A 13,976-nucleotide genomic window follows, 5' to 3' on the forward strand; every position below is an offset into this window, starting at 1 on the left:
CTCAAAAATCAGCATGGAAAGATGATGTCTTTAATCTTGAGTATTGCCCTATTTCGTAATATTTTGCCTATTTTGAGATTTTGAAATATAGAACTGCGGAAACTAATTTAAAGCTAAATACACATGGCATCCATTAAATCGCTGCTGTTTTCAGTGTCAGCTTGTTGGGTTACATGTGCTCCATTGTCTTCGGTTGTTTTGTTGGTCGCCACATTGCATCGCTGTCCATTTGCACAAATTAAAGTCTGCTCAACTTTGACACGCAGTTGATGTTGCTCATGTAGCCTCAGATCAGGCCATTGATCATGTAGCCTCAAGTCATTGAAAGCAAATGACTTCCAGACGCTGTTAATACATGACTACTTTTATATAAGAGTTCTAACTTCAAATTCAGCCACATGGATGTTTAGTACGACAGCATCACTCATGGTTTTGATAAAGCTTTGTGTTTTGTATAATAGCGCAACAATATAATGTTGTTTGGGTTACGCATGAACATGCATATTAGATCTTGAGGGCCCCAATGTAGTTGCAACAAAACTCTTTTCATTGTTTATATAATGTTAGTACTCCTACCTGTTACATAATCATCACAGATTTGACCTAATCAAGACACGACTGACCTAATCAGAGCTCATCAAATGTCAAATAAACATGGTCAGGTTTAAAAAAGTACAGTGCCCATATGTGCCTACACTAACATTATATTGCAACGTATCATACAATACATACCTGTTCATACGTCAGCATGGTTAAGTTAGTTTTAGATTAGATTTTTGTTGAGCATTTGCCTATGCTGTTTTATGGACCATTTGTCAACAACATCCATTGTGCAAAAACGTACATGATGTCAAATTAATGTTTTTTGGAGGTTTTAGTAAAAGCATAATGGACAGACTTATTCAGTTACACAATTATTTGAGAATACGAAATACTGTAAAATCCCATGACACACCATGTCATAAGACATTAATATTAGGTTAGATTTAGGTCATATTGATTAGGTGATTTGGTGATATTTTTTGTTGTTTTAGGTTGCCTTGAAAAACAAACAAAATGCAATGTAAGTCCTTTGTTGGACATTGACGTAGGCCTGATGTCAACCCAATTTTCATTTCCAAACAAAATGCAATGTCCCACGACTTTGGTGAACAACGTCAATCTGACGTCATGTACCTGCTGGGTAGGTTTGTCGTTTATTATCAGTGGCCAGACTTAACTTTCATTCGTTCATTCAATTTTTTTCAGGTTATTCCCTCTACCAATCTGGGGTCACCACAGTGGAATGAACTCTCGCTAGACTGACTTGCTACTGACAATATTTCATTAATACCTTCCTAATTGTATATACAATACATATTTATTTTAGGTAATATAAATGTGTGCTCATACAATTTTACAGTGTGATTCTAATTAAAACAAAACATTTTAATAATATATTCAGTCATGCCCGAAATTATTCATACCCCAGGGATGTATAATATAAAAAGTCTAAAATATATCATTGCCTTTAGGGTATACTTTAAAAAAAAAGTACGAAGACTACTGGTAGTAACTACTGACAGATTTGGCCACACACAGCACCATCACATCTGGAAGAGTCTCATAGCTTACAAAATATTAAAGACAAAGTCAGAGAGTCTCAGGGTGCTCCGGGTATCAGATGTCACCAGTTTGGCTTTTGAAGCTACATCATTCATTGTGTATTAATGGCGTTGAAAGAACAAACACGTGCCATTTTACCAAATTCTGGAGTGCCTCTGTCAGTACTTCTGAAGTCAGTTTTGAACTCTGGCTGGGTGTGTCTGATGTTTTTGCATGTTTGTCTTTTCTTCGCTCATCCCGCTTCTGCCCATCTGCGGGAGGACCAGATAACATCTGTCTAAGTGATATCAGGTACCAGCGCTTCCAGACGGCTGAAATGACCAGCTCCAAAAGTTGGCTCCCCCTTGTTGTTCGCTCTTTTTTTTTTTTTTCCTGACTCTTTCCTTTTTTATTCATTTGATTGGAGTGTGTTTTCTTACCCTTGTGTGTCTTTCATCCACTCCAATCTCCTCCGCTCTCGTTCCTAAACAGTCCTCCAGCGCTTTGTCAAAGGCCAATTTGCTTTTCAGCGCATTGTGAGAAGGAATGCATGGCAGGAAGAAGGAGGGCAAAACAATGGTTTCTGTGACAACTGGAGTTTTGAGAAGTGTGTGCTATCTGGGAACAGGACGGGGGTGCGGGGGGTCTCCAGGACCTGCACTGCTCTGTTTTGTGCCAGATGCTCTTTGTCAGGTTGCTCATGGTTCAGTGGTCACAATGGGTGTGGTTAATCATGGGGTCAGGAGTTCATGTTCTGGGCTTAGATTTATTTTTAAACGCATACTGGACAAGGGTAACCACTCAACAGCTAAATGCACATTGCCTATATGTGTACATGAAAGATAAATAAGTAAAAGAGTAAGTTTTATCTTAAATAAGCAATTTAATTGTGTAAAAATATTTGTGAAGACAAAAATAAATAAATTACTAATTACTTAGACTGTATTGGACTGAAACAATCTCTTTTTCCATGCCATATGCTGTGTCCCAATTCACATACTTATACTACTCCCTAAGAGTATGTACTTTTTTTGTGAAAGAAAATATATACTTTGGAGTGTGTAAAAGAAGAGTATGCAGATTTTGGGACATACTACATCCTCCTTAACAGATCATTATTGTGTTTAGTTTTGAGCCCTGTCAATCATCCACACATCTTCCACATTTCTATCATATTAATTTAATAAGAAGCAGCAGATTAATCTCCACTTCACGAGTCTTTCATGCAGAGACATCTTCTCAGGTCTTTAGATAATTCTGCATTCAGACGTTAATATCCTAACACGTATTTATACAAGTTCAGTATTGTTGTTGCAGATAAAATCTAACACAGAAAATGCGATTTACATATTTTTCAGTGGGCTAGAGATTTATTAACAGTCATACAAACATCTTTACCGAAGCCTCTATTTAACGATTGGTCCTGCGTGTCCGTCATGTTTGTAGCTTATTTACAGTTGTAGTCAGAATTATTATCCCCCTTTTGAATTTTTTATTAGTTTTTAATTATTTCCCGAATGGTGTTAAACAGAGCAAAGAAATGTTTACAGTATGTCGGATAATATATATATATATTTTTTTTTCTGGAGAAAGTCTCATTTGTTTTGAGTAAAAAACAGTTTTAAATTTTTTTAAGAACTTTTTTAAGGTCAAAATTATTTGCCCCTTTAAGCTATATATTTTTTCAATAGTCTACAGAACAAACCATCATTATACAATAACTTGCCTAGTTTACCTTAACATAGTTAAGCCTTTAAATGTCACTTTAGGCAGAATAGAATTGTCTTGAAAAATATCTAGTCAAATATTATGCACTGTTATCATGGTAAAGATAAAATAAATCAGTTATTAGAAATGAGTTATTAAAACTGTTATGTTAAGAAATGTGCTGAAAAAATCTCCTCTTCGTTAAACAGAAATTGGGGAAAAAAATTAAACGGGGTAAAAAATTCAGGCAGGCTAATAATTCTGATAATTCTTCAGCTGTACACTTTTTACCCTCGTTTGTAGTTCTAATTGAATTCACGTCTAACGCACTGTGTACTGTGGGCAATATTAGCAGTTAAGAGTATGGACACTTGTACACTTAAACATTTTATAGCAAATATTAAACCAGGGAACCTGTCATTCCCCTTCGGGGGGAACTTCAGCACTATAAGTGGATTTGATTGTAAAATCCACGCATTGGGAGGTTCGGTTCAGAAGCTACTCGTCTGAAGAGTATTGAACGGGCCAATTAAGAATGAATTGGCAGCGCAAGCCTGCGCAGGTGAGCGGCATAAGCAATCAACTGAGTATATAAGCTCACCTGGCGCCAGCAGACGCTATCCTTTTCGCTTGAGAGACTTTCTGATCGAGTCGATGAGGGTTCCTCCTGCTGTGACCAGCGATTCTGAGCGAACGAGAGCATTCTCCCGGTCCAGAGTGTGTACACGCAGTGGCAGACGGTCGAGCTGGGTTTCTCCCTTGCCTGGCGTTCTTTGGGTCCGGTCCTCCAGAGCGGTGCGTATAAAGTTGCAAACTTCACAGAAAGAGCAACACAGTCGTGCAGCACGTCCTTATCAGGACGGCGCTCCGACTGTGCGTTTCTGGATGCGGTGGTTTCCTGTCCTCGGATGATGGGCGCGGGCACTGCGTTGCATGTCTGGGGGTCCAGCATGTTAATGCGCTGCTCGCGGGCAGTTCATGTCGTCATTGCGATGCCATGACTGTTGCGCAAGATCGCGGTTAGCCTTTGCAAAAGGGCGAACCACCCCAGTTGTCCCCTGCTCTGCAGCGGGCACTCGGGCAGATCTGAGGGTTTCAGCGAGAGATAATCCGTCGCCCACGGGCCCGCGGACCTCCCGCTCCTCTAAGCGCTCCATCCAAGCTTCGGGCGGGGGAAGCGATCCGTCTAACAGATGGTAGCCCTTACGCCCGATGACACCGGAGACCAGATGTCCACCGCGGCATCGGAGGGTGGGCTTTCATTGTCCGATGATGATCCAGACCCGCTCGCCCCCTTCGGGCTGGTGAGTGCTGTCACTACGGATCCTGAAACGGACATGTTAGCCGTGCTTTCCCGGGCTGCTTCGGCCGTGGGTTGGAGATGGTTTATCCCCCAGCTCCGCGGCCGGACCGACTAGAGGGGCGTTCCCTTCTTCCCGGAGGTGCACAGTAGGCTCACGCGGTCTTGTAAAGCACTTTTTTCTGCTCGTGCTGCGTGTTCCTCCACCCTAACCACTCTTGACGGTGAAACAGCCAGGGGGTATGTGGCGATTCCTCAGGTTGAGTGCGCGATGGCGGTAAATCCGCGCGGCGCCTCTTCTTGGCGGGGTCCGCCTCGTCTCCCATCCAAAGCCTGTAAGTTATCTACCTCCCTCGGAGCTAGAGCTTACATAGCTGCGGGCCAGGCTGCTTCCGCCTTGCATGCGATAGCCACCTACCAGCGCTACCAAGCGCAGGCGCTGGCCGAGCTGCACGAGGGTGGGTCCAACCCAGGCTTACGAGCTTCGCACCGCCGCCGACTTAGCTCTTCGGACTACTGAGTCCGCTGCGTGTGCGTTGGGGAGGACGATGTCCACATTAGTGGTCCAGGAGCGCCACCCCTGGCTGATATGCGCAAAGTCGACAAAGTCCGCTTTCTTGACTTCCCCATATCCCCAGCCAGGTTCGGCGACACTGTCTGTGAATTCACCCAGGAATTCAAGGCGGTGAGAGAGCAGTTGGTGGGTGATGTCTTATCGGCGGTCCGTAGCCCGCTCCGCCCGCCGTGCCATTCATACCTGCTCCTCGCCGAAGGCGCCCGCCTACGAGAGCTGCTCCGCCCCCGCACACGTCTCCGGCGAAGCGAGCGCGTCGGGCACCTCGGAAGCAGGCAGCCCCCCTGCCCAGAACGCCGCTAAGTCCGGCAACGGACCGCGAAGCGCCCCTGGGACAGGCCATCTGGAGAAGAGGGAACTTGCTCTTTCCCCGCTGGAGGGCGGGGCCACATTTCCAACGGCACTTTTTACTGCCATGAAAACATTATGAAAGGGCACTTTTCACTTCCCCAGATGTGACAGCCCGAAATCTGCCAGTCTGGGACGCTATGCTTTCTAGCTTGCAGATTCGGTGCGTTTCGCCAGTGGCTCACGAGCGCTGGGAGGACGGTCTCCTTTCTCCCACCCCTCGAGCCTCCCCTCCGGAGCTCGGGTTTGGAGTGAGAGCAAATATCTCACCTCCAGCTTTTCCGTGGGACCCGCGAGCTTCCCGGATCAGCACACCCACTCCGCGCTGCCCCACTGCTGGTACGTCAGCGATTGTAGCGATGAGTCCATTAGCGAGAGCTCTGCCTGCCTGGTTAGCGCGGGCCAGCTCTTCGCGGTGGCTCATACGCACAATCAGACTCGGCTATGCGATTCAGTTCGCGAAACGGCCCCCCAAGTCACGGGTGTGTATTCACCAGGGTCAGCCCTCTGTCCGCCCCTGTCTTGCGAGAGGAGATTGCTGTCCTCCTGGCGAAGGATGCAATCGAGCCGCTCCCTCCAGCCGAGATGGAGAGCGGGTTTTACAGCCCACGCTTCATCGTGCCCAAAAAGAGCGGTGGGTCACGGCCAATCCTAGATCTGCGCGTTTTGAACCGCTGCCTGCACAAGCTGCCGTTCAGAATGCTCACGCAGAAGCGCATCCTCCGGTGCGTTCGTCCTCTGGGTTGGTCTGCAGCATTAGACCTGATGGACGCGTATTTCCATGTCTCCACTCTTCCTCGCCACCGACAGTTTCTGCGGTTTGCGTTTGAAGGTCGAGCTTGGCAATACAAAGCCCTCCCCTTCGGGCTCTCTCTGTCTCCGCGGGTCCTCACCAAGCCCGCGGAGGGTGCCTCAGCGCCCCTTCGGCTCGCGGGCATCTGCATACTCAATTTCTTTACGACTGGCTGAATTTTGCCCTCTCTTTGATTATGCACAGAGTTGATTATGCACAGAGACAAAGTGCTCTGGCACTTCCACCTGTGGGGGTTTCAGGTCAACCGAGAAAAGAGCAAACTCGCCCCCGTGCAGAGGATCTCTTCTCTCGGGCTGGAGCTGGACTCGGTCACCATGGCAGCGCGCCTCTCCGGAGAGCGCGCTCAGCTGATGCTGTACTGTCTGAGAGAGCTCGACAGTAAAATAGTGGTCCCACTGAAACTATTTCAGAGGCTCCTGGGGCATATGGCATCCGCAGCCGCTTCATGCCGCTCGGATTATTCTATATGAGACCACTTCAGCACTGGCTTCACGATCGAGTCCCCAGACGCGCATGGCACGCGCGCGCACACCGAGTCTCTGTTACTGCGCTGTGTCGCCGCGCCCTCAGCCCTTGGAGCAACCCCTCGTTCCTACAGGCCTGGGTGTCTCTAGAACAGGCGTCCAGTCTTGTTGTCGTTTCAGCAGACGCTTCCAACACGGGCTGGGGGGCTGTGCGTTGCGGGCATGCGGCTGCGGACCTGTGGAAAGGTACCCAGTTGCATTGGCATATCGCCTGGAGCTGTTGGCAGTGTTCCTCGCTCTCCACCGTTTTTTTCCGGTGTTGGAGCGGCAACACGTGCTGGTCAGGACGGACAGTACGGCGGCGGTGGCGTATATCAGCCGTATAGGGGGTATGCGCTCTCGCCGCATGTCTCAGCTCGCCCGCCGTCTGCTCCTCTGGAGTCATCCGCGGCTGAAATCGCTGCACGCCATTCATATTCAGGCAAGCTCAACCGTGCAGCCGATGCGCTCTCACGGCAGCCTTGCGTCCTGGAGAATGGAGACTCCACCCCGAGTCTGTTCAGCTGATATGGGCGCGATTCGGGGAAGCCCAGATCGATCTGTTGCTTCCCCCGAGATCGCTCATTGCCAGTTGTTCTTTCCCTGACCGAGTGCTCTCGGCACGGATGCACTGGCTTACAGCTGGCCTCGGGGCACGCGCAATACGCGTTTCCCCCAGTGAGCCTGCTCGCGCAGTTACTGTGCAAGGTCAGGGAGGACGAGGAACAGTTTGCTGGTTGCGCCCCTCTGGCTCAACCGGACCTGGATGTCAGAGCTCTCCCTCGCGATAGCCCTCCCCTGGCAGTCCCTTCGAGAGAGCACCTACTCTCTCAGGGACAGGGCACCACCTGGCACCCTCGCCGATCTTTGAAGAGATTTTTAGACGCGAGGAAGACTTAGGTAACCTCCGATTGCGGTGGCTAATACCGTCACTCGGGCTAGAGCCCCCTCCCCGAGCGCGCCTATGCCCTGACGTGAAGTCTATTCACTGAATGGTGTGTCTCTCGCTGAGAAGACCCCCGTAATTTGCCAGATCAGCGTTGTGCTTTCTTTACGCCGAGAGAAGTTGGAGAGCAGGCTGTCGCCCTCCACACTCAAGGTTACGTGGCTGCCATCTCCGCTCTCATAACGCGGTGGCTGGCAGCACCGTGGGAACGCATAACCTCATCATCCGGTTCCTCAGGGGCGTTAAGCGAATTAATCCACCCCGCCCCCTCTCATGCCCTCTTAGGATCTCGCCCTCGCTACACAAGCCGCGTCAGATCCCTTCGATCCTCGACTCAGTATATTTCTGTCCCTGAAGACAGCTCTGCTGGTCGCGTTGATATCGATTAGAGGGTCGGGGACCCGGAGGCATTTTTCGGTCAGTGACTCGTGCCTGTAATTGGGCTGGCTTCTCTCACGTTCTGAGACCCCGCCCACGATATGTGCCCAAGGTTCCTACCACTCCGTTTTAATACGAGGTAGTGAGCCTGCAAGCGCTGCCCTCGGAGGAGGCAGACCCAGCCCTTCTTTATTGTCCAGTTCGCGTTTTGCGTATTATCCGGACCGCACTCAGAGTTTAGATCATCTGAGCAGCTCTTCGTCTGTTATAGCGGTCGGCAGCAGGGAAGTGCCGTACCGAAATAAGTTCCCACTAGATTGTGGATGCCTTTCTTTCACTATCAGAGCCGAGATGAGCCGCGTCCCCCGAGAGCGCGTGCGCACTCCACTCGGAGCTTCGCATCCTCTCGAGCGCGCGCACGCGGCGCCCCTCTAACAGACATCTGTAGAGCTGCGGGCTGGGTGACACCCAACACATTTGCAAGGTTTTACAATCTGCGAGTGGAGCCGGTTTCCTCAAGGGTATTAGGTAACCCTTGGTGATTGAGGAAACAATTCGGTAGGGTGTTGAAACACGCTTGCTGCGCCATTTTCCCTAACACGGAGATACGTGCGCCTTTTTATCTGTCAGTAAAGTTCCCCGTCAGGTGAGCCCTGCAGATTCCTCCGTGGCCCCCAGCACTGACTCAGCGGAGGAGTCACTTGCTGGCCCACTACGTTGTAGGTCTGCCCGCTGGTCAGCCCGCGTTTTGGGTAAAGGTGCCTGCTATGCGTGGTCCCCACTAGGCGATCCCATATGCTTATTCAGCCACGGTTAAGTCCCCCCCCCCCCCCCTGGGCGGACCCGTGTCTTCCCTCCCCGCTAACCACTCTTTTGCTATGCGTACTCCCCCTTTTTAGGGCTAGTCCATATGTAAATTCTGCCATCTATCCCCCCTTGGGTAACGGATGGCCTCCGCAGCGTCCTCCCTATCGGGATTGCACGCTTCCCAACGTACTGTCGTATTTTCCTAGAATTATCTAGATGCTCACGACTTCCCAAAAAATATATATAAATCCGTAAAACTTCTGTTGAAGTAGGATAAATTAGGGCCAGGGACACGTTGGAGGACCGCGCCCCCCATGATGTGGGTGCGTCACGCTTGCTTGACTATCTCCTCATCGGGGGTGTTGGTAAGGTGCAGTCATTATGGCGCTTTCAATGGGCTCCCAATGCGTGGATTTTACAATCAAATCCACTTATAGTGCTGAAGTTCCCCCCGAAGGGGAACGTTCGAGGTTACTAAAGTAACCCTTCGTTCCCCGAGGAGGGGAACGGAAGCACTATACTCCGTCGCCATAATGACTGTCCCTTAGCTGTTGAAAGTCTCTTTAGCTTAAAAAGGATAGCGTCTGCTGGCGCCAGGTGAGCTTATATACTCAGTTGATTGCTTATGCCGCTCACCTGCGCAGGCTTGCGCTGCCAATTCATTCTTAATTGGCCCGTTCAATACTCTTCAGACGAGTAGCTTCTGAACCGAACCTCCCAATGCGTGGATTTTACAATCAAATCCACTTATAGTGCTTCCGTTCCCCTCCTCGGGGAACGAAGGGTTACTTTAGTAACCTCGAACGTACTCTATCAACATACTACGATTTAGGACATACTAATTCTATTTTCAAATACTACTTAGGACAAATAGAATGCAAATTGGGATGCAGCAATAGTTTAATGATAAAGCAACTATATTAAATTTATAGTGAATGTCTGTTTGTGGTGTTGCTATGGCAATTAGGTGTGTGAATCTCAAAACTGATCCGATACACATCTTGATGAATATCCAACAATTTGATATATTAATAATAATAACAATTCCTTATTTATAAAGCACTTTTCTGGCCACTCAAAGCACTTTACACAATGGGGGGGAATCTCCTCATCCACCACCAGTGTGCAGCCTCCACCTGGATGACGCAACGGCAGCCATTTTGCGCCAAACCGCACACCACAAACCAGCTGATTGGTGGAGAGGAGACAGAGTGATGAAACCAATTATATTATGGGGAGGGTTAGGAGGCCATGATGGACAGATGCCAGTGTGCAGATTTGGCCAGGATGCCGGGGTTAAACCCCTACTCTTTTTCGAAGCACATTCTGGGATTTTTTACCAACCACAGAGTTTCAGGACCTCGGTTTAACGTCTCATCCGAAAGACGGCACTCACTGAGCAGTATTGAGTCTCCGTCACTATAATGGGGCATTAGGACCCACACAGACCACAGGTTGAGCACCCCCTGCTGGCCTCACTAACACCACTTCCGGCAGCAACCTACCTTCTCATCTGGTCTCCCATCCAGGTACTGACCGGGCACAGTACGCACATTATGTTTGCTCTCACTTTCTTTTGCAGTCTGAAACGCGTCAAACAAACAAAGCACCTAATTCGTTCCATGTTATTCACTTAATTTGCCCCACAGGATGTCTAATTGCATTTTTGCTTTGACTTTTCATGTAAATCACTTGCAGTTCATCCACGTCTGCTTACTGCACAATCTGCAAAATAATTTCCCACTACATGTAATGCTAAGATTGTAAGAGCGATTGTAAGAGCGAGGTGAGATGTTATTTTTCGAGAGACACTCGAATACTTCATGTTTGCTGCATATGCAACGTATAATATAAGTCTTGTTAAACAATTAATGATTAAAACAATCGAGCAAACTGACATAAATTCAATTTAATAATATGATTTGGAATTGGATGATTTATGAGTTTTTTTGTACTTTTTTTGCAATTATTTTGTTTTTAAATTAAGAATTTTGCAAGATTTCAAAACAATTGGGACTTTTTGTTGATTTTGCGTTTGATTTGGCTATCGCAAAATCACAGAAAATAAGGGGGTCTGCTTAAAGATACAAAGTAACAACCAATACGATACCATTCACCCCAATAATGATTCAGATCAGTTTTGAGTTCACACTTACAGATTTTTGACTGAATAGAATATGCATATTTGCCATGCTGACTGGAGAGAGGGCTCTGAGCTTGAAACGACCCTAACTTGTCTTATTCCCCGTGTCAGTTGAGAGATTGAGATAGGTGTCAGAGCGCAGTGTCTAACCTGACCTCAGAATGCACACCCAGCTCTGCTTTAAATTGGATTCAGGTGTAAAGGTATGGTGTTGGGGTGGTGAAGGGATATTGAAAGTTGAGATTAAATCGGACTTGGCACATGGTTGACTGTTTGTAGGGTTTTGGTCTTGTGCTGATTGGATAGAAAAGAATGATTAATAATAAATTGGCCTCGTCAAAACTTCTGTGCTCTTACCGAAATTTGTTAATAAAACATTTATTGCAATATGATGCAATATGAAAAAGTATGATTGCTTTTTTATGTCTTTAACTGTCAGGCTAAGCTCCGTCATACATATAGGCTACTATTATAACCATGCAGCTTTTCTATTGGACTTTATGACAGCTGTAAATTTTGTAGTCAGCTGAAAAAATAGCAGAACATTAGCACACCATAAGAGAGAACTGGTAAATGAAGCATTAAAATCACTAAAAAGTTAAAGTCACTAAATAAAAAAGAAATTAAACAGAAAAAATGTATAATACATTTACCCACATATGAAACATTCAGTTACTCATCTGAACTGAAACATTGATTTAATTTAAAAATGTTGAATTTTCTCTTTACAGTTACTGCTGCCATAAAAATATGTACAATTTAAAATTGCACATGAGACATATATAATGTCAACAACAAATATCTTAGCAAAATGAATATTTTACTTAGAATTATTGTTATATTCAATTAAAATTTATATGCATGACTTTCTATCATTTACGGATAAAAATATATACTTGTGATCACAGGTATACTGATGCACAGTATAGTGAATTGGAGAATGGTCTTAATCCTAATGGCGATGCATTTATCACTTCCAGAGTCCCAGTCAGTCAACCACTATAACCCACAGGTTTTCACATACACACGCTCTGAGTGACATGTTTTTCATCAAACCAGTGAAATTAAAAGAGGCTTACACGCTCTGTGACCAACCCTAACAAGAATAAGGTCTTCATAGGTCCTTTTTCTTTTTTTGGTGATAAAAAGAGTAAAAAAAATGAAACATCCTGAAACATAGTATCGATGCAAAGAACTAGAGATATTAAGATTTTGATATACTGGTGGGATGATGCGGTGGCGCAGTAGGTAGTGCTGTCGCCTCACAGCAAGAAGGTCGCTGGTTTGAGCCTTGGCTGGCTCAGTTGGCATTTCTGTGTGGAGTTTGCATGTTCTCTGTGCATTCGCGTGGGTTTCCTCCGGGTGCTCTCTACTGTCTAAAGACATGCGGAACAGGTGAATTGGGTTAGCTAAATTGTTCGTAGTGTATGTGTGTGAATGAGTGTGTATGGATGTTTTCCAGAGATAGGTTGCAGCTGGAAGGGCATCCGCTGCGTAAAACATGTGCTGAATAAGTTGTCGGCTCATTCCGCTGTGGCGACCCCGGATTAATAAAGGGACTAAGCCAAAAATGAATGAATGAATATTCTTGTGTATAAGAGATTTTTGTGCGTCTATTCTATGGCAAATGTAAACACAACAGGCTGCACAACAACTTTATAAATGTGACACGTCTTGGAGGAAAGAGCTTGTCAGTTTTCATGTTTTTAGATAGTCCTTCAGATGTTAGGATTTACTAAAGTGCACTTAATGAATTGGTATTTATTTTCAAACTTTTGTTTTTACTTACAGTAAAAAAATATGTTTAATTTGAACTAGAATATGCTGGAAAAGATATCTACAAATGAATTCTTTGATTATAGTTGTGTGTTTTTGCACTTTAATCTGATCTGCATTTAAAAATACGCTTAAAAGCAATTTCAAAAGGATTGTTTTTGCCCAAATGGATGAATAATAAGATTATTAAGAATAAGAAAATTCATTGATAAATATTTTGACTCCTTGGAAATCTATTAAATATAATACAGTAGGTTTTATAGGTTTAAGAGGACAACATTTAAACTTCTCCAAGTCATTTAAGTTATAATGTCATGTACCATGATAAAAGCTAGGGGTGTCAAAATTAATCGTTTCTTCGGTGCACTGCGATGCAGACGCGGACAATTCGGTATCGGTTCAGTAATAATCATAACCGGTTATTACTGACGGCATTTACCTCATATGCGCTCTGTCGCGAGGGAGGCGGTCGCGAGTATTTACAGCGCTTTAACTACTTAAAACTCATAAACTGTGCACAATTTCACTGTGTGTGTTTGCTGGATCAGTCTTTCACTGACATATACAACAATAGCCCCTATTTCACTGAGATCGAAAGAATGAAAGTAGCCTACTCCATTTCTTTCTCTCTCTCTCTCTCTCTCTCTCTCTCTCTCTCTTTCTCTTGCTCTCTTGCTCTGTCTCTCTCTCTCTTTCTCTCACACACACAGTGGCCCATTTGACCTGCTGGCGTGGCTTTTCTTCTCTTCTCGGCTGTTTTACAGCATTACTTTTGCATACAGAAACGAGCACGTGTCTGCAGAGTTTTCTCCACCGTGTCTATCATACATCAGCTGTGAGATCGCCGCTGCCGCCTGCCGCTTATCAGTATCAGTCATCTGTGAAGAACGCAGCGCGCAAAACCAATCGCAACCGTGTTTTTTGAGGGTGTGACCAATCAAAGGGGTGTAAGAGAAATAGACAAGGATCAGAAATTGAGCTGAATATTTATATTTGTTTATATTATTTGCTAAATGCTCGTTTTGTTTAGTTACAGTTTATATATCTGACTGTTTGTATTAAATGACAAAACTGTATTACAAATAGTATATAAATA

At 45.8% G+C, this 13,976-nt stretch overlaps 1 protein-coding gene across 2 annotated transcripts in view; it reads left to right on the plus strand.

Annotated features, from left to right (window-relative positions):
• lgr4 (leucine-rich repeat containing G protein-coupled receptor 4) overlaps positions 1-13,976 on the plus strand; it is a 91,229-nt gene that overhangs the window by 29,103 nt on the left and 48,150 nt on the right. The window lies entirely within an intron of this gene.

Source organism: Danio rerio, chromosome 7, assembly GCF_049306965.1.
Source record: "Danio rerio strain Tuebingen ecotype United States chromosome 7, GRCz12tu, whole genome shotgun sequence".
Classification (NCBI taxonomy): domain Eukaryota; kingdom Metazoa; phylum Chordata; class Actinopteri; order Cypriniformes; family Danionidae; genus Danio; species Danio rerio.